Raw genomic sequence first — 19,390 nt, forward strand, 5'->3', positions numbered from 1 at the left:
AAGCCCCAATTAGTCGTACTGAGAAATAGGACAAAATGGCAAGCATTCGATCATTTCTTATATATGATTTCTTATGATATATACTTTAATTATTAGCCTAATATATAATCTATATAGTTTTCCTATTTGCTATCTTGTGTTTTATGCATTTCTGACAATGAATATTTGGACCCCCTTATATAGACAATTATGACCAGTGGGAAAAGTTTTTGGTGTGGGTAAATGCCAAAAACCAGTTATTTGCAGCAGTAATAATGGTCAGAAATGCAAAATAAACACAAGATTACCAGTTGGAAAAATATATGGCTCATGTAAATGGCTGAAAATTTAAGTATCATAGTCATCTATGATCCACTAAACGTCCTTCTAATACTTTTTGCTCAGCCATGACTCACTTCGCTTGCATAAAAGAAAAACATCACTGCTCCTATGTACTAGCAAGTGCTACATACTGAGATGTGCTTGCTTGCCCTATTGGTTATTATTTCTTTGGTCATTATTTTAGAGATATATTTAAGAGGATTCTTATTTTTTTTTTGCTCCACCATGGCTCACTTCACTCTCAAAAAGGAAAACATCGCTGTTCATATGTTCTGGCAAGCGGCACATGTTGAGCTGCACACACGAGCGCCATGGATCATTATTTTAGGGTTAATTTTTACTTATATGAGTAACAATAGCTTTATACTGAACGGAGAGCTTTTTCATAATCAATTGCCGACATAGATGAAATTACACTAAATATCGAAATAGATTGTACTCCCTTTAAGTTCACTCTTGGAGACACCTTTATGTGATGGTGGTAGGGTGGGAAAAATTTTTTGTAGAATAACATCCGGGAACTTTTGTATAAATATTCAGAAGCTGGTAATTGGTGAAAAAAGCCAGGTAATGATTGTCATACAAAAAACAGAAGAGCTTGCAAAGGTGATTGCAAGCAGCACATGGGCAATAACTAGCCATCATTCTCTAAAATGTAAACAATGGACTTTGAGTGAGAAATAGACTTCACATTTTAATCAGCCAATAAGTAAGATATGCCCTAGCCCCTATTAAACAAACAGAGAAAAGGGTAATTCCATATAATATCTCCTCCAGCAAGTTATCAAATTCAAGTACTTTCACTAGAAAGAGGGAAGTCTAAGGTTTCGTTTTATATATAAATCTAAGAGGCGCTAGGCCTAGAAGTGGTTTAAAAATCAAAATTAAATTTGATACACCTGAAAAAACCAAGTCCCTCGACTTCATAACTACCACAAATTCCTCTTCAGACTGAGCTCATGTTTGTTCGTTTGTACGTAAAAAAACATAGATTGTAATTATTACACCATCGACTATACCCAATCAATCAGGTGACAGTTTAGAAAACTGAACACTTTTCGACACTTTCCACAATTTCCACCGCTAATTTTTCAGTCTTTTGAGAGCCATGGACAAGTGTAAACCTTCAACTTCTGGTGGGTTTCTCATTTACCCTCTACTTTGATAGCAATTATTGTGGATTTTCTCCCAAGTTCTTATCTCAATTTTAATCTGAATTACAAAGATTTTGTTTTGCATTATTGTGGTAACATTGAAAGAATAATAAAGTACTGCCAAGATTACGGTGTTATTAAAAGTGAAAGTGACACTATTTGCCCCACCTGAGGTTCTAAGTGCCGACTTGATAGTAACAAAAAAGCATTTCGGTGTGACAGAAGGCATGTTGTATTGAAAAAAGAAAAAAAAAAAAGTTTTTACGCATCCATTTTCAAGGGAACTTGGTTTGAAAAGTCTCGTTTAATTATACTGTAGAATCTAATGTTTTACTTGTATGTAATTATATTGGTGTTAAATTTAATTATTAATGTGTTGAAAATGAATGAAGAATTTCTCTCAAAACTATAAATGATTGGTGCTCATTCGTTCGTGAGGTTATTGTGCATTGGGTATTGAGTCGAAAAGGTGCAGCTCACCTTTTCTCTCCAACCTAAGCAAGTAAACAGAGTGTTTTAGGCTGTCTTATATTTAATATAGCTGTGTGAGGGGGGTCGCAGGGGGCCAACCACTTCCCCCTGCTAGGTAAGAATACGGCTACTAGGTTAGGTTAGGTTAGGTAGTTTTAGGTTAGCTAGTGGCCTTGTTTATTGCTAATTCTACATGGGCCATTATTCGTATGTTAAAACTGATTCTTTAATTCGTTCCCCACCCAAAAACCCCGGTTTTCCACCGGGGGTTCCCCAAGATTGTTAAGGTTAACAAATAGGGTAAAAATACTGTTCCTCAAAAAAAGGTCAGCTATAGATAAAGCACTAAAGTAATTTATCAGAAAAAAAAAATCAAAATTATTAGTGACGGGGCTATTGTATAGCATTACCCTTGGAAAAATACCAGACTAGCCAGCACTCGTCCATTTCTTATAGCCGATTTAAGTTTTGGTAGTAATTAAAGTATCATATGTTAACCAAAGCAAGCATACAAGAACCATTCAGAATACATGAGATTCCTTAAAGAAATCCACAAAGTCTCAATTGTAAACTAGTGAATAGCTGCCCGAAAGAGCTGTTTTACAAATGCTATTAAATTTCCAAAATTATAACTCGCATGAAACATTCTTATATTTACATTTAAACAAATGTATTATCTAGAGTTGAAACTATTTTATACCCTAGTATATATTTCATATATTATTTTTTTATTTTACAAAATTTTCGGCTAAGAGCAGTTATGTGAAACTGAAAGCAAAAGGAGAGCTACTTACTGAATAGTCAAAACATTTCCAAAATTTTATTTTCCTTGCAGTGGAATTCTACTAAAAGGCATTTGTTCCGTAACTGAATACAAACCACGCTATTTACATGGGGTAATTACTTCGGCGCAGCCGATGACGAGCCATAAAGTTTTAACGAAGGTTTCCTACTCCACCGCTAGTTAGCGGGGGTGGGGGGGGTGGGGGGGGGTAGGGAGGGGTAGCTAGCTACCCCTCCCCTCTCACACACACCGGTGATTAGCTCACTTTACTTTTGGCTTGGAGAGACGACAGACCTGTCAGTGCGCTCCTCTTTGTTGACTGCCATAATTTTGTTTGCTTTTTCTTTTCAGTTTGTGTATGAAGTTGGCCTCTATTTCTCCTTATACGTACGTGCCCTGGACTTCCCGGCCACCCTTGTGGGACATTTATGTCGGCCGTGGAAACGGATCCTCACTCTTTATGCCCTCAGTGTAGGGGCCAACGGTGTGATAGTTCTAATTTGTGCATTGAGTGTAGGGAGTGGTCTACCTCCCAGTGGGAGAGGTTTGCCCGGCGACGTAAGAAGAAGGCTAAAAGGGATCTTTCTCCTTCCGAGGCTTCTCGGAAGAGAGAAAATCCCAAGTCGTCGTCTTACGCCGCCCATTACTCCTCCGAAGCTCCCGCTCGGGCGGCCTCTTCCGAGAGGCCGGCGAGTGGTACCGTAGACCGTAATGTTGTTGATGTCATTAACCGATCCCGTGGTGAGGGAGAGGTCGTTGCCTCCCATAGCGAGGCGGCTGCCCCTCCCCCCTCGGAGGAGGTGTTTGTTTCTAACAATGATCTTTTTCAGCTTTGGGCTTCCTTGGGGCTACAGGGTTCACCCTCCAAGGAAGCCCTGTTTCACATGATCAAACAGGTTGCGGCTGCCGAACAATCGTCAACCTCAGCGGAGATAGATCCTCTGTCTGTGGTTGACGTTGTTGTGTCGGAAACATCCCGTGGGTCTGGCCAAACTCCCGTTCCTGTGGCTGCGATAGCAGAAGGCTCTGTCTCCCCCTCCAAACATACTTCGAGGAAGGAGCTTAGTCCCACGGTCTCTCCTTCCGTTGAGACTCCCTCTCGGGGGAGTTCTCTGGTAGAGACGCCTCTTCGGAGGCCCATTGATGGTCAGCCTGCTGATCCCACGGCCCCTCGTGGGCGTATAAGGCGGAAAGCTCGTCCTCCCCTTCGCCGTAGAGGCCTTCCTTCCCCCTTTAAGGGGGTTAGGAGGCGCCTCTTCGGCTCATCGTCACCACAGTCCTCTGCGGAGGAGACGACTCGGCGCTCTCCTGACCTGCCTGCTACCAACCTTGACCTCTCCGGGGATCGTTCGCGATCCCCTTCGGAGGATGGTCGTCCTTCGAGACAAGGTGAGCTGTCGCCCAGACCTTCGACATCTAAAGCTGCTGACGCGCTTTACGCGCCACCTGAGACTGCCACTGCGCAATCTCCAGGCCCTTCGGGGTCTCAGGGACTTGAGCGCGAAACTGCGCCTCTCGCCCCTAAGCGCAAGGCTTCGCCTGCGCACCTTCCAATGGAGGACGTTCCTCCTCTTCCCAAGAGGTCTCCTCTTCCCGAGGTGGAGAAGGACCTGCCTCCTTTGCTTCTAGAGTCCTGTATCCCATCCAGGAGGGAGCCTAAGGACTCTTAAGACGATTCCCAAATCGTCAGCTAGGATCAGACAGGAACAGCCCAGAGCCGTCGAGGATGTCCACGTTTCCCCCCAGGAAGAGCCTCTGGGGTCCGGAGACTTCGCTGCAAGTCCGACAGGAGGCGAGCACCAGGAGTCAGAACACGCATTCTGGCAGGTCCTGACTCTCATGAGGAACCTTAATGGGATTCCAGACCCTGAGGTCCTACCTCATGAAGGTAAGGACACGGTCCTGGATCGCGTCTACGGCACTTAGAAACCCTCTAGGGCCAGCGCAGCATTGCCCTGGTCCCAAGGGATGAAGAGTGCCAGAGACAAGATCGAGGGCCAGCTCACGGAGCTTGCCTCCTCCAGCAGATCGAGTCCCGGGAATAAGCTCCTCCCTCCTCCTCGAGTCCATCAGAGAAGGTACTTTGAGATCCTCGAGGAGTCTTCGCTGAGCCTTCCCTTGCATCACTCCGTGGAAGGACTCACAGGGGGAGTCCCTCTTGAGAGAGACTCCAACCGGCATGTGTCCTTCTCAGCCACTGAGATCCAGAGCCAGGAGGTCATCAAGTGTGCCATGCAGGCCACTTTATGGCTCGACATCTGGCTGGGGTCTCTGGGCATCCTGGTGCGGTCCGAGGACCTCTCCAAGGAAAGCACCAGGAAAGCGCTGGAAACCTTTCTCCTCTCAGGCACTCGGACCATTGAGTTTCTGTCCCACCAAGTCTCGAGCTTGTGGGCCAACACGATCCTCAAGCACCATGACGCTGTTGCCGAGAGGTTCCACCATAAGGTTCCCAGCGCCGAGTCTAGCAGGCTCAGACACACTAACGTTCTCGGTAAGAGCTTGTTCGAGCCTAAGGACGTGGAGCTCACTGCCGAGAGGTGGAGGAAATCCAACCCGGATTCCCTCATCCATAGGGCCCTGACATCAAGGCCCTACAAGCCTCCAGCAGTCCAGCAGCCCCGTCTTGCCAAGGACACGAAGAAGATGACCGTAGCAGCGAAGCCCAAGGTGTCTAAGCCCTTTCCTGCCAAGGGCAGGAGGGGAAAGAAGTCCTCCATGGGAGGCAAGAACCCTAGAGGCACCGGCCGAGGTCGGAAGCGCTAAGGTTGGCAATCCCCCTGCGTGTCCACCAGTGGGGGGATGCCTTCAGAGTTGCACAGCAAGGTGGCAGCAACTCGGGGCGGATGCCTGGACGGTCTCCGTGATCTCTCTAGGGTATCGTGTCCCGTTCACAGCATCTCTCCCTCCCCTGACAGCGAATCCAGTGTCGTTGAGCTCTTTTGCCATGGGATCGGCAAAAGAGCAGGCCCTTCGGGCCGAAGTCCAGACCATGTTGGAGAAGGACGCTCTCCAGGAGGTCGGGGATGGGTCCCCAGGCTTCTACAGTTGACTCTTTCTTGTGAGAAAGGCGTCTGGAGGCTGGAGACCAGTCATCGACCTCTCGACACTGAACGGGTTTGTCAAGCAGACTCCGTTCAGTATGGAGACGGCAGACACGGTCAGACTTGCAGTGAGACCACGAGACTTCATGTGCACACTGGATCTGAAGGACGCGTACTTCCAGATCCCAATCCATCCATCTTCTAGGAAGTACCTGAAATTTTGCCTAGACAACAAGTTCAAGGTGCTGTGTTTCGGTCTCCACAGCGCCTCAGGTGTTCACCAGAGTCTTCACCATCATCTCTTCATGGGCTCACAGGATCGGCATCCGTCTCCTTCGTTACCTGGATGACTGGCTGATCCTGGCAGACTCGGAGGCATCCCTTCTTCGCCACCGAGACAAGCTCCTCGAAGTTTGCCAAGATCTGGGGATCGTTGTAAAGCTTGAGAAGTCCTCTCTGCAGCCCTCTCAGAAACTGGTATATCTAGGCATGATCATAGACACCAATCTCCACAAAGCCTTCCCATCAGATGAAAGGATAGCAAGGCTGAGGAAGGTTGCGAAACCTTTCCTCAATCGAGAAGAACTCCCAGCCCAATTGTGGCTTCGTCTCCTCGGCCACCTCTCCTCTCTGACCTGTCTCGTCCCCAACAGACGCCTCAGGATGAGATCCCTTCAGTGGCGACTGAAGTCTTGGTGGAGTCAAGGACTCGACTCCCCTGACATCCTGATCCCCATGGGTTCTGCGGAACGAGCGGACCTCAGGTGGTGGGTGGCAGACAAGAACCTACGAAAGGGAGTGGATCTTCTCGTCTCTACCCCGGATTTGATGCTGTTTTCGGATGCATCAAACAACGGGTGGGGGGCCCACGTTCTGAACCACAGAGCCTCAGGCCTGTGGTCAGAATCAGAGAAGTACCTTCACATAAACCTGCTGGAGATGAAGGCCGTATTCCTGGCTCTTCAAAAGTTCCACCAAGTCCTGGCGGGCCACTCCGTAGTGGTGATGAGTGACAATACCACGGTAGTGGCTTACATTAACAAGCAGGGAGGGACCTTTTTGGAACAGCTATCCTATCTTGCAGTAGAGATCCTGAGATGGTCCGAAGTCCACTCGATATCACTTGCGGCTCGCTTCATTCCAGGCAAGAGGAATGTGCTCGCCGTCAGTCTGAGCAGAGCGACGCAGATAGTGAGTACCAAGTGGTCTTTGGATCCTTGGATAGCCAACAAAGTCCTGACTTTGTGGGGTTCCCCGACTGTGGACCTGTTCGCTACGGCGTTGAACACCAAGCTTCCGCTGTACTGCTCCCCAGTCCCGGACCCCAAGGCCCTCTGGCAAGATGCCTTCCAACAACAGTGGGACAACATCGATGTGTACGCCTTTCCCCCGTTCTGTCTGATGAGGAGGGTCCTCAATAAGACCAGAACATCGGTCAACCTCTCGATGACCTTGATAGCTCCGCTATGGCATCATGCAGAGTGGTTTCCGGACCTTCTGCAGCTCCTCACGGAGATCCCGAGGGAGCTCCCTCCACGTCACGAGCTACTCAAACAACCACACTCCAACATCTTCCACAAAGCCGTAGCTTCGCTTCGACTTCACGCCTGGAGACTATCCAGCATCTCCTCAAAGAGAGAGGATTTTCGCAACAAGTTGCGGAAAGGATGTCTGGCCACTTGCGCAGGTCATCCGCAGGAGTCTACCAGGCGAAGTGGCGAGTTTTCTGTGGTTGGTGTCGTGGAAGGGGTATCTCTCCCCTCGATGCCACTTTACCAGCAATAGCGGAGTTCCTTGTGTATCTGCGGGAAGAAATGGCCTTTCAGTCTCGGCAGTGAAAGGCTATCGCTCAGCCTTAAGTCTTGCCTTCAGGCTCAAAGGAATGGACATTTCCTCCTCGCTGGAACTGTCTCTTCTCATACGGAGTTACGAACTTACCTGCCCTCAGTCGGAAGTGAGACCTCCTCCTTGGAACGTGGTTCGAGTCCTCAGGTCTCTTAAGAGGCCTCCCTACGAACCATTACGCCAGGCTTCTGATCGCCACCTTACCTGGAAGACGGTGTTCCTGCTAGCTTTGGCCTTGGCCAAGCAAGTCAGCGAACTGCATGGTCTCTCCTACGACGTCGCCCATTCAAGGGGATGGGGGGAGGTAACGTTCAGCTTTGTCCCTGAGTTTGTTGCTAAGACTCAGAACCCGGGAGTACCGGACCCTAGGTTCGACTCCTTCCAGGTCTCGAGTCTTCGTTCTGTAACAGATAACCCAGACCATCTCCTACTGTGCCCAGTCAGGAGTCTGAGGTTGTATCTTAAAAGAACAGCTGCAGTCCGCCCCAGGTGTGAGCCTTGTTTGTTAGCACCGGGGAAACGAAGAGGAGGGTCACCAGGAATACCATCTCGGCCTGGATCCGCAAGGTGATCCACCTGGCCTTGAGTTCTGACCCTCCTCCATCACGGCGCCCTAGGGCGCATGATGTCAGGGGCGTGGCTACGTCCCTGGCCTTCAAGAAGAACTTTTCAGTGACGCAGTTCCTGCAAGCTGGGGTGTGGAAGCATCAGACCACCTTCACGGCCCACTACCTGCAAGACGTGACACACAGAAGGCTCGATACGTTTTCTATCGGCCCTGTGGTGGCTGCACAACAGCTGGTCTAACCTCAGGCTCCTAATTGGACAAGTAGCAGAAGGTTGAGGGCATCGTTACCCAGTTTTAGTCTGTGTGAATGAAAAGATCTGTCTGGCCCTTTTCTTTTCTTCATCCTCTCCTCCCTTGGAGAAAAACAGCATCCTGGGTCCTTTGCACAGCTGACCTCGAACCTCTGCAGGTAAGCCATGCTTCCTTGTGTTCCTAGTATTAAGTTGTAATACTGTCATGTCCCGATACCCTGACGAGGTGGTATTGGGTAAGTCCTAGCCTAGATTTCCTTCTAAAGAACTCCAGGTCAACTTCCTAGGACGTGTCACTGCTCACCTTCACACACAACTTACGTAGGCCGCAGCAGCCCCTCAGCTGCCTGCGAGGCGCAGGGGCCCCAACCCTTGAGTTGCTCTATGAACTCGGGTTCTGGGCCCCCGGGTAAGCCAAAGCCAGTATGGCAAGGGACTTACCTCCCTTCCTAAGGGTTAAGTCACCCCATGTAAATAGCATGGTTTGCATTCAGTTACGGAACAAATGACAAATTCGTAGATAATTTGTATTTTTCCTAACGATACAAACCTTAGCTATTTACAGTTATGTGCCCGCCAGCCCTGTCCCCCAAGATAAGTCTTACCTCTAAGTAAAGTGAGCTAATCACCGGTGTGTGTGAGGGGGGAGGGGTAGCTAGCTACCCCTCCCTACCCCCCGGCTAACTAGCGGTGGGGTAGGAAACCCTCGTTAAAACTTTATGGCTCGTCATCGGCTGCGCCGAAGTAATTACCCCATGTAAATAGAGCTAAGGTTTGCATCGTTAGGAAAAATAAAAATTATCTACAAATTTGTCATTTTGACAACACTAAACCTAAAAACTTATCTTTTACAAATAAAGAGTATTCAAAATACTGTTTTAAATATTAAACTTAGCCGGTGAATATATAATAGCTGACGTCTCGGACGGCTCGACAGAAACCCAAAAACTCGCGAGCGATCGCCATGAAGGTTGCGGGTGTGCCCACCAGCGCCGACTATCGGCCAGATACCGCATATACTTGTAAACAGCTCCAGTTCTTCTCTGTCGGTCTTATCGAAAAGTTGATTCCGCTCGCTGTTGACCTTGAGTTTTCGTCATTTTTGGTGAAGTACTTTATTTTGGTTGTTTTGAGCTTTCGCTGTGACGGGTGTTTTTCTCTTCAATTAAAACTCTTGAACCCTTTTTTGGCTAGTGTTTATTGTTGATGACTTTGGATTTGTTTTGGATTTTTCTCTGATTGTTCAATATGGCTGACCCTTCTCCTATCCCTGGACCTAAATTTCGCAAATGTAATGCTAGGGATTGTAACAAACGTCTTCCCAAGGCCTCTCTCGACCCACATACCGTTTGTTCTAATTGCCGGGGTAAAACCTGTCAATTAGGAGATCGGTGTGATGAGTGCGTGGTCTTGTCGGAATTCGACTGGCTTGAATTTGATAAATATTCTCGTAAGCTGGAGAGAGATAGGGTGAGGAGAAGCTCCTCTAGGTCATTGGAATTTTCCTCCTCCCATGCCCCTGAACCTAATCCTTCCCCTGTAGTAGTTGTTCCTGAACCCTCTACTAGCACTCATGAACCGTCCATGCGGGATATGTTTCTTGCGATTCAAGCTTTAGGCGAGAAAGTTGAATCCTTAGCTTCGGACCGTAACCAACTCATGTCAGATGTGAAGTTATTAAAGTGTCAGAGTGGCAAATCAGAAAATCGTAGTGACAAAGTGTTAAGTGCGCAAAGTGTTCTTAGTGTTGCGACCGAGGGTTCGTCTGTTCGTGCTTGTCGCTCCCCTAGTCCGAGACCTCTTTCAGGCTCCCCTGCACCAGGGAGAAGTAATGTCGTAGGACTTAAGGGGACGAGAGGCTTTAACCAACGTACAGACGTTCCCTCTTTGGTATCGGGCGTTTCTCGTCAAGATCGCCCTTACCATAAGACGAGCGAGGCTGTGTTCTCCTCGTCATCCGAAGGCTTTTCGCAAAAGAAACCTTGGAGCAAGGTTTCTAGACCCTTGAAGCAGAAGTCAGTCCCTTCAGGACAGGTCCAGCGTCCTGGCTGTAGCCATTGGGACAGCTCTGACCCTTTGCAGTCGTCGGAAGACTGTTCGCCTATTAAACGTAAGCGTAACACGGGCTCCGAGAGTCTCGGTAAAGGCAATGTTTTGCCGACACAGACTTTACCGTCGTCTCGGCCCGTCCCGACTCCCGTTGATCCTAAATGGGTTGTCCTGCAGGATATGCAGACTAAGCTTGCCTCCCTTATGGAGGAGTATAACGTTGAGCAGGTTCACGATGATCCTTCGCTTTTGCATCGCCGTTACGCTGATCGAGACTCTGGCCGTCAGCCGCCCAAACGAGCTTTTACTCGTCCTTTTGACGTTAGCACTTTGAAACGTGATGTCGGTAGTTTGTCACGTCAGTCACGTGACATGGATCCTCACTCGCTGCAGTCCCGTGTTGACTTTCAGCCGCTGCCGCAGCCTCGTGTTGACGTTCAGCCGCTGCCGCAGTCTCGTGTTGACGTTCAGGACGTTCGCCAACCAGCTCAGTTGCCTCGACTTGACGTTGAGCATCAAGCACCGCAGTCAAAGGTTGTTTTGACTGCTCAGTCTAGGCAGTCAATGCAGTTCCGACGTGACGTCGAGCGTCCATCAACTCCTGTTGTTGTTGTTGGTCAGTCACAAGGTTTTCAGTCCTTTCAGCAGCGGCATGACGTCGCTTCCTCGACTGCTACTGCTGCTCCTTTGCTTGTGGACTTTGCCTGTCAAGCATTGCCGCCGCGGCAGGTCTCTCCTTTTCATGAGACTCGACAATTGTCGGACGAGGTTCCTTCAGATGAGGAAGTTGCTGATCCTCCGCCTACTGATATTCCTTTGGGCAGTTTGTCAGACGGAGAAGAGCCTAAAGCTGCTCAGCCCTCTATGGACTTTAAGAAAATCATGTTGATTTTTAAGGATCTTTTTCCAGACCATTTTGTACCTTCTGCTCCTCGTTCGCCTCCGTCAGAGTTTGCGCTAGGCCTAGCTGCTTCGAAGCCTTCGTTTACTAAGCTAGTGCTCTCTCGCTCTTCTAAGAGGGCTTTACGTTTGCTAGGCGACTGGTTGATCACCAGGAGGAGTTTGGGGAAGACTGCCTTTGCTTTCCCTCCTTTTAAACTGGCTTCTAGAGCGAGCGTCTGGTATGACACGGGAGAAGTTCTCGGCTTGGGAGTTCCTGTCTCTGCCCAGGGAGACTTCTCAAGCCTAGTAGACTCTCCCCGTCGCCTGGCCATGAGACGCTCTAAAGTTTATTGGTCCTCCTCGGACCTTGACCATCTCCTTAAAGAGGTTTACAGGGCCTTCGAAGTTTTTAACTTCTTAGATTGGTCGCTAGGAGCCTTAAGCAGGAAGATCTCGTCGGCCGACCAGGATGTTTCCGTGCTTATTATGTCCTGCATGGACAAAGCCATCCGTGATGGCTCCAATGAGCTCGCCGCTACCTTTACGGCTGGAGTCCTGAAGAAGAGGGAGACTCTTTGCTCGTTCCTTTCGGCAGGAGTAACTCCCTGTCAAAGGTCGGAGCTCCTCTTTGCCCCGTTGTCATCTGCCTTGTTTCCTCAGCAGTTGATCAAGGATATTGCGGCTTCGCTGGTGCAGAAGGATACCCACGACCTGATGGCTACGTCTGCTCGTAAGGGTGCTCCTTCGTCTTATGTCGTAAGACCCAAGATCGATACCCCAGCGACGAGGTTTATCCCGCCCTTTCGTGGCAGAGCCCCCAGTAGGGGAGGCGCTCGTGCCGACAGTAAGAGAGGCAAGAGGAGAGGATCCAAGTCCTCCCGTGGCAGAGTCTGACTGCCCTATGTCCTCAGACAGCGGTAGGGGCCAGACTGAACAACTTCTGGCAGGCCTGGGAGAAGAGGGGTGCAGACCGAGAGTCTGTGTTGTTGCTCAAGGAGGGGTACAAAATACCTTTTGTACGCAGACCTCCTCTAGTAACAGTTCCTTTAGACCTCTCTCCCAGGTATCGAGAGGAGTCAAGGAGACAAGCTCTACATCAGCAGGTTTCTCAGTTGCTAGAGAAGGGAGCGGTGGTGAAAGTCTCGGACCTTCAATCACCGGGATTTTACAACCGTCTCTTCCTAGTCCCAAAGCATACGGGAGGTTGGAGGTCAGTGCTGGACGTCAGTGCGCTCAACGTTTTTGTTGTAAAAACAAAATTTACGATGGAGACCACGAAGTCCGTCCTAGCAGCGGTCAGAGAGGGAGACTGGATGGTCTCTCTCGACCTGCAGGATGCGTACTTCCACATTCCTAAACACCCGGATTCTCAACCGTATCTGAGGTTTGTTTACAGGAATGTGGTGTACCAGTTCCGAGCACTGTGCTTCGGCCTCAGCCCTGCTCCTCTCGTGTTTATGAGGCTCATGAGGAATGTGGCAAAATTCCTTCATTTATTGGGAATTCGAGCCTCCCTGTACCTGGACGACTGGCTTCTCAGAGCGTCGTCCCGTCATCGCTGTCTGCAGGACCTTCAATGGACGTTAGCTCTTGCAAAGGAGTTGGGACTGTTGGTGAACTTAGAAAAGTCTCAACTGAATCCCTCCCAGACGATTCTCTATTTGGGGATGGAGATTCGCAGTCTAGTTTTTCGGGCTTTTCCGTCTGCCACCAGGATAGAGCAAGCCCTGCTCAAAGTCCGCCTCATGCTGAAAAAAGACCGTTGCTCAGTGAGAAGTTGGATGAGCCTCCTAGGGACTCTGTCATCCCTGGAACAATTTATCTCACTAGGGAGACTTCACCTTCGCCCTCTCCAGTTCCATCTAGACTCCCATTGGAACAAGGGCAAGACTTTGGAAGCTGTGTCAATCCCGATCTCCGAGCCAGTAAAAACGTGCCTGAGCTGGTGGGACAGCAACATAAGTCTGCGAGAGGGTCTGTCCCTGGCGGTCAAAAACCCAAACCACGTGTTGTTCTCAGACGCGTCGGATTTGGGTTGGGGAGCGACTCTGGACGGTCGGGAATGTTCGGGTCTTTGGACGTCGGATCAGAGGAGCCTGCACATCAACTGCAAGGAACTGTTGGCTGTTCACTTGGCCTTGACGAGTTTCGAGAGTCTTCTACGAAACAAAGTGGTAGAAGTCAATTCGGACAACACCACAGCCTTGGCGTACATCTCCAAGCAAGGAGGCACTCACTCCCACACACTGTTCGTCATCGCAAGGGACCTCCTCATCTGGTCAAGAGATCGAGGCATCTCACTGTTGACAAGATTCATCCAGGGGGACTTGAACGTCTTGGCGGACTGTCTCAGTCGGAGAGGTCAGGTGATCTCCACAGAATGGACCCTCCACAAGGACGTGTGCAAGAGTCTTTGGATGACTTGGGGCCAACCCACCATAGACCTCTTTGCCACCTCGTTGACCAAAAGGCTCCCGACCTATTGCTCTCCAGTCCCAGATCCTTTAAGGATGGATCTCTTACGACAGCCCCTCGTAAGGAGTCTTCATCAAAGCCTCCCCGCGCTTCGTCTGACTGCCTTCAGACTATCGAAAGACACTCAAGAGCTCGAGGATTTTCGAAGGAGGCTGCCAGAGCGATTGCGAGAGCTAGGAGAGCATCTACCATCAAGGTCTACCAGTCGAAGTGGGAAGTCTTTAGAGACTGGTGCAAGTCATCATCCATTTCCTCTTCCAGTACCTCTGTAGCCCAAATTGCAGACTTTCTCCTGCATCTGAGAAATGTTCGCTCCCTCTCTGCTCCCACTATTAAGGGCTACAGGAGCATGTTGGCTTCTGTGTTCAGACATAGAGGCTTAGATCTGTCCAATAATAAAGATCTCCAAGATCTCCTTAAGTCCTTCGAGACCTCTAAGGAGCGTCGTATGGCAACTCCTGGGTGGAACTTAGACGTGGTCCTAAGGTTCCTAATGTCCGACAGGTTTGAGCCATTACATTCAGCCTCCCTGAAGGATCTCACCCTCAAGACGCTTTTTTTGGTGTGCTTGGCTTCGGCTAAAAGGGTCAGTGAGATCCATGCCTTTAGTAAAAACATCGGCTTTTCTACAGATAAAGCCACATGTTCGCTTCAGCTTGGTTTCTTGGCCAAAAATGAACTGCCTTCTCGTCCTTGGCCTAAATCTTTTGATATACCTTGCCTATCAGAGATCGTAGGCAACGAGCTTGAAAGAGTACTGTGCCCAGTTAGAGCTCTTAAGTTTTATTTAGCTCGTACCAGATCCTTACGAGGTGGATCTGAGGCCTTATGGTGCTCAGTTAGGAAGCCCTCATTGCCTATGTCTAAAAATGCTTTATCGTATTTTATTAGATTTTTAATCCGAGAGGCTCATTCTCACTTGAGTGAAAAAGATCGTTGCTTGCTTAAGGTCAAGACGCACGAAGTAAGAGCTATAGCAACTTCCGTGGCCTTTAAGCAAAACAGATCTCTACGAAGTATTATGGACGCGACCTTTTGGAGGAGCAAGTCGGTGTTCGCTTCATTTTACTTAAAAGACGTCCAGACTCTTTATGAGGACTGCTACACACTGGGTCCATTCGTTGCAGCGAGTGCAGTAGTGGGTAAGGGTTCTACCACTACATTCCCTTAATTCCAATATCCTTTTAATCTTCTCTTGAAATGTTTTTAATCTTGTTTTGGGTTGTACGGAAGGCTAAGAAGCCTTTCGCATCCTTTTTGATTTGGCGGGTGGTCAAATGTCATTTCTTGAGAGCGCCCAGATTAAGGGTTTTGATGAGGTCCTGTTGTATGGGTTGTCGCCCTGGATATAACAGCTCCTGGGAGTCTTTCAGCATCCTGAGAGGATGTCTGGGCTTCGTGAGGAAAGCGGACTAACAAGGCAGAGTAATCGTCAGAGTCAGCTTCCTTACCAGGTACCTATATTTATTTGGGTTTTGTTATGATATAACTGTCAAAAACTCTAAGCATATACGCCTTTATTGTATTAATACTGGTCTCTACCCACCACCATGGGTGTGAATCAGCTATTATATATTCACCGGCTAAGTTTAATATTTAAAAATGATATTTTGATTATAAAATAAATTTTTGAATACACTTACCCGGTGAATATATAAATTAAAGGCCCTCCCTTCCTCCCCGATAGAGACCTAGGGGACTGAGAAGAACTGGAGCTGTTTACAAGTATATGCGGTATCTGGCCGATAGTCGGCGCTGGTGGGCACACCCGCAACCTTCACGGCGATCGCTCGCGAGTTTTTGGGTTTCTGTCGAGCCGTCCGAGACGTCAGCTATTATATATTCACCGGGTAAGTATATTCAAAAATTTATTTAATAATCAAAATATCATTTTTTTTCCATAGCTATTTTAATGAAGATTTTAGTTATTTTTACACCAATAGATTAATCTCTTTGATAGTATAGCTAGAATTGAACCTCAGATATACTTGAGCAAATAATTAAAATTCACCATTGGATTTTTTTTTTTTTTTTTTTTTTTTTTTTTTGGTTAAACTTCCACTTCCCGTCATTTGCACAACTGGATTGGGGACAGATATCCGGTTAGGAAAGTTGGATCTTTACAGGTGTCTTATAACAGATTTGGCAACTGACTGTTGTATAATGTTCTGGTTAGGAGTCGGATCACTCGCTAAAATGTCTGGGTTATTGTTTGCATATAAGTTTACACTAAAAGTTTTTTAGGTGTAATTTGCTTCATGATGCTGAGTATTATTTTATGAGATTCTTTCTGTAGTATGTACGGTTGTGGAATACCACTGTGATTTATCAGTGTAGAATTCTTCCAGATTTTTTGCTGACTTCGGAGGCATAATATCACCATTATTGAATGATGTGATGATATTTGTTGTACTGCTGAGCAGTCTTGTGATGTGATTATGTAACTTGTATCTATATTGCACAATAGAGTCATTTAGCCTCGTTGGTTTCAGTTTATCTGGCAATTATGTCCCAATTTTTTTACCATTAACTGTGCAGGGTTTATTGATGTAACGGAATGTGGTGAAAACCAGTAATACATCAAACTGGTTGTCCCTGTCGAAAACACCTTTTTTTTTATCAATTTTTATAGCTTCTTTGCCATTGCTTTGACTGGCATAGTGCTGCTCACTTCGTGATTGAAACTGTATTTGATGCTGATCGATCAGAGTTAATTCACAGGAAACATTGGTAACTTCCATCACTACGCACCTTCACTGGTATGCCAAATTGGGCTAACTCTGATTTAAGCTTATAACTCAATCTTTCTTGTGATGTTGGGCAGATATTGCATCTCAACCTAATGCAAGTAGAAGTCAATCACAGCGATGCAACATTTCTTATTTTACTCAAACAAGTTTGCCCTGACCTTTTTCCATGCTCGGTTGGACAACTCGGTTGGGGTAAGTGGTGAATTTGGATTAGATGGTTTGTGGTCATCACAAAATGAACACAATCTACACAAGTTTGTCCAAGTTATTGTAGGTCACCACACTGCTGCTTAAGCAATCTGACAACACTTGACGATACCCTGATGACTAGCATGTATCTTGCAGAGAATTTCTAATCTTCTCCCATTGGTCTTTCAAGAAGTCATCATGAGAATGGAGGATAAATCCTTAACCCTCGGCTGAGCTGGTACTTTTCCAGACAGCATTCACTTGGAATTGATCTCTTGTGCAATTAAAGGACAGAGTACCTTGGACTTGGAATGCTGAACAACAGAGATCTTCTTTAGTTGTCGTATCAGCAAACTTAGGAATGTAACACATTTTTTATCATTCAGGAACCACTGAATCACACATGTCAACAGGAAAAAAGGCTGGCAAGGGAAGAAAAGGCAAGAATATTCTATATTTTCTCCGCCGTCAGTGCCTCCTTCCTCCTGTTCTCTTTTTTAAAATGCCAATACCTCCTTCCTTCTCCTATTCTCTTTAAACACTTCTCAGAAGAAGAGGAAGTAGTAGTATAAGGTACAGAGAAGGCATCTTGCTAGAAATTTCTTGGGATTTCTATGAGTGCTTTTATTTCCATGAGTGAGTGGCAGATCTTTACCAACTGGCCAGTACTCCCAGGTTCTGTCAAGGGGAGGGTGAGCCATGGACAACAGCTACAGCTCTTGCCCAGGTTGCAATGTAGATCAGATAAAAGTGAGCTTATCCAGCAACCTTTACTGCATTTTCTGTGGCATGAGAGGAACATTGTGGCCCTAGAAAAGCCATTTTCCCTCTCCTGGAGGGAGTATCTGAACTCGTAGCTAACTGGTACCATTGAATCCGGTCAACCATATCGGGAGCCCAGTATGAAGGCCACTGTCTTTCATGGGATGTAGTTGTGCTTTCTCACCAATGACAGAGCACTAGAACCATTGATCAGATGAAAGAAAGTAGTTACACCTACGCTCCCCATTCCAGCTGTGACAGTGGGAATCTCCTTGCATTTAGAGAGCTGCTCACCTCTGTCAGGAGGGAGTAATGGAGCTCACCCAACCATGAGTGCTCTTGAGGCTCATCAAGCAGAGGAAGATCCTGCTTTGGTGACTATGTCAGTTACACAGGTTTCTGTTGAGCAGTCCCACACTGACCCATCACCATAGGCCTGGTACGTGTAAGAAATACCTCCCATAGAATCATCTATATTTGATCAACCAGTGCATGCACCCAGTATGTTCGATGCTACTGATATACTGAGCACCCACGCCATACAGGTGAAGGTGGAATATCTCCATCTACCGTTTTGATCCCCACTAGACTCCTAGGGTTACTGAATGGGGGTCTTAATTTCATTGGTATCCTGATTTGCTAGCTCTTAGGTAGATTCCTAGAGGGACACGACTTGACTGTTTTTTCTCTCGGCTGTGCTTTAGGGTCCCCTGTCTGTAAAATTTCTGTGCTTCATGGATGAGACTTCTTCTCATTCAGCTTCAGTGAGGAATCTCTCTACAACTGTGTGCTACTTATAATGATGGGGATCATAGGTGGTAGACACAGCAGTAAACTTTTTGTATCAAAATAATTGAAACTTCATGTATTTGGCTACTATGCACAGGATGTTCATGATTGTTAATTATTATTATTCATTGAAAAAAACTGTTGATAGGTAAATTGAGATATTTTTGAAACCGTAAACTTATGATAATCAATCCATTAATAGGTCTACCAGTCAATAGGTAATAATTCTTTTTTTAAAGGTCCTAGGTAAGTATAAAAGCAAGATTGTCATGTTCATTTACATTATTTAATCATATGATATGGTTGAAAATTTAAAGAAAAATCACATTTTTATTTATTTCAGGGGCATCTTGAGCAATGAACTATGGAAGGCTGAAAATAGAAGGCTTATATGTCTGCTTCACTAGGAGCATAGAATCTATGAATATGAGTTAGCTTCAGTAACAGGAATTTTAAAGGTATGACTGAAAAAGCATATTTTGCTAGATTTGAATGGTACAAGAAATTGTCTTGTTAGTAGATTGAAATCATAATGACTTTGTCAGTCATAATTTGGTATTCTTTTTTTAGATCAATATGATATTTAGATATTCAATAGATCATATAAGCACAGTTAAATTTATGAATTGAATTATAAGATTTATTATAAATGATGATTTGATTTTAATTGGTTATTTAAGGCAGAATTTACTAGTTAGTAGTAGATTACAGTAGGATTGTCTTCTTTTTGTACTGCCCTGACAATTTAGGACCGAATCTTGATTTTACCCGATGAAGGGAGCTGAAGGTCTTAATTGTTATTTTTAGAAGAAATGTAGTATTGATTACTAACGAATTGAGCTGAGATTTAATTGCGAATGAATTAGAATAGAGTTGAATTTCTAAAAAAAATTCTTACACACATACAAACTTTTTCCTTTAATAGGATTATGGCTGTTAAAATTTATAATGTGTCGGTAGTTACTGCAAGGTGGTAGTCTGTGGTCATGTTGCATGAAATAACATCCAGTGGAAATTCTCTGCTGAAGGCAAGTCATCCATTTAGAACTCTTTATG

At 46.5% G+C, this 19,390-nt stretch overlaps 1 long non-coding RNA gene across 1 annotated transcript in view; it reads left to right on the top strand.

The window, feature by feature from the left end:
* The window catches only part of LOC137641580 (uncharacterized), a 64,024-nt gene that overhangs the window by 1,028 nt on the left and 43,606 nt on the right, over window positions 1–19,390 (top strand). Inside the window, exon 2 of the long non-coding RNA XR_011044548.1 lies at window positions 18,678–18,792. This is a non-coding gene — a long non-coding RNA (uncharacterized lncRNA). The remainder of the gene's footprint in view (window positions 1–18,677; window positions 18,793–19,390) is intronic.

This window comes from Palaemon carinicauda, chromosome 1, assembly GCF_036898095.1.
Source record: "Palaemon carinicauda isolate YSFRI2023 chromosome 1, ASM3689809v2, whole genome shotgun sequence".
Classification (NCBI taxonomy): Eukaryota; Metazoa; Arthropoda; class Malacostraca; order Decapoda; family Palaemonidae; genus Palaemon; species Palaemon carinicauda.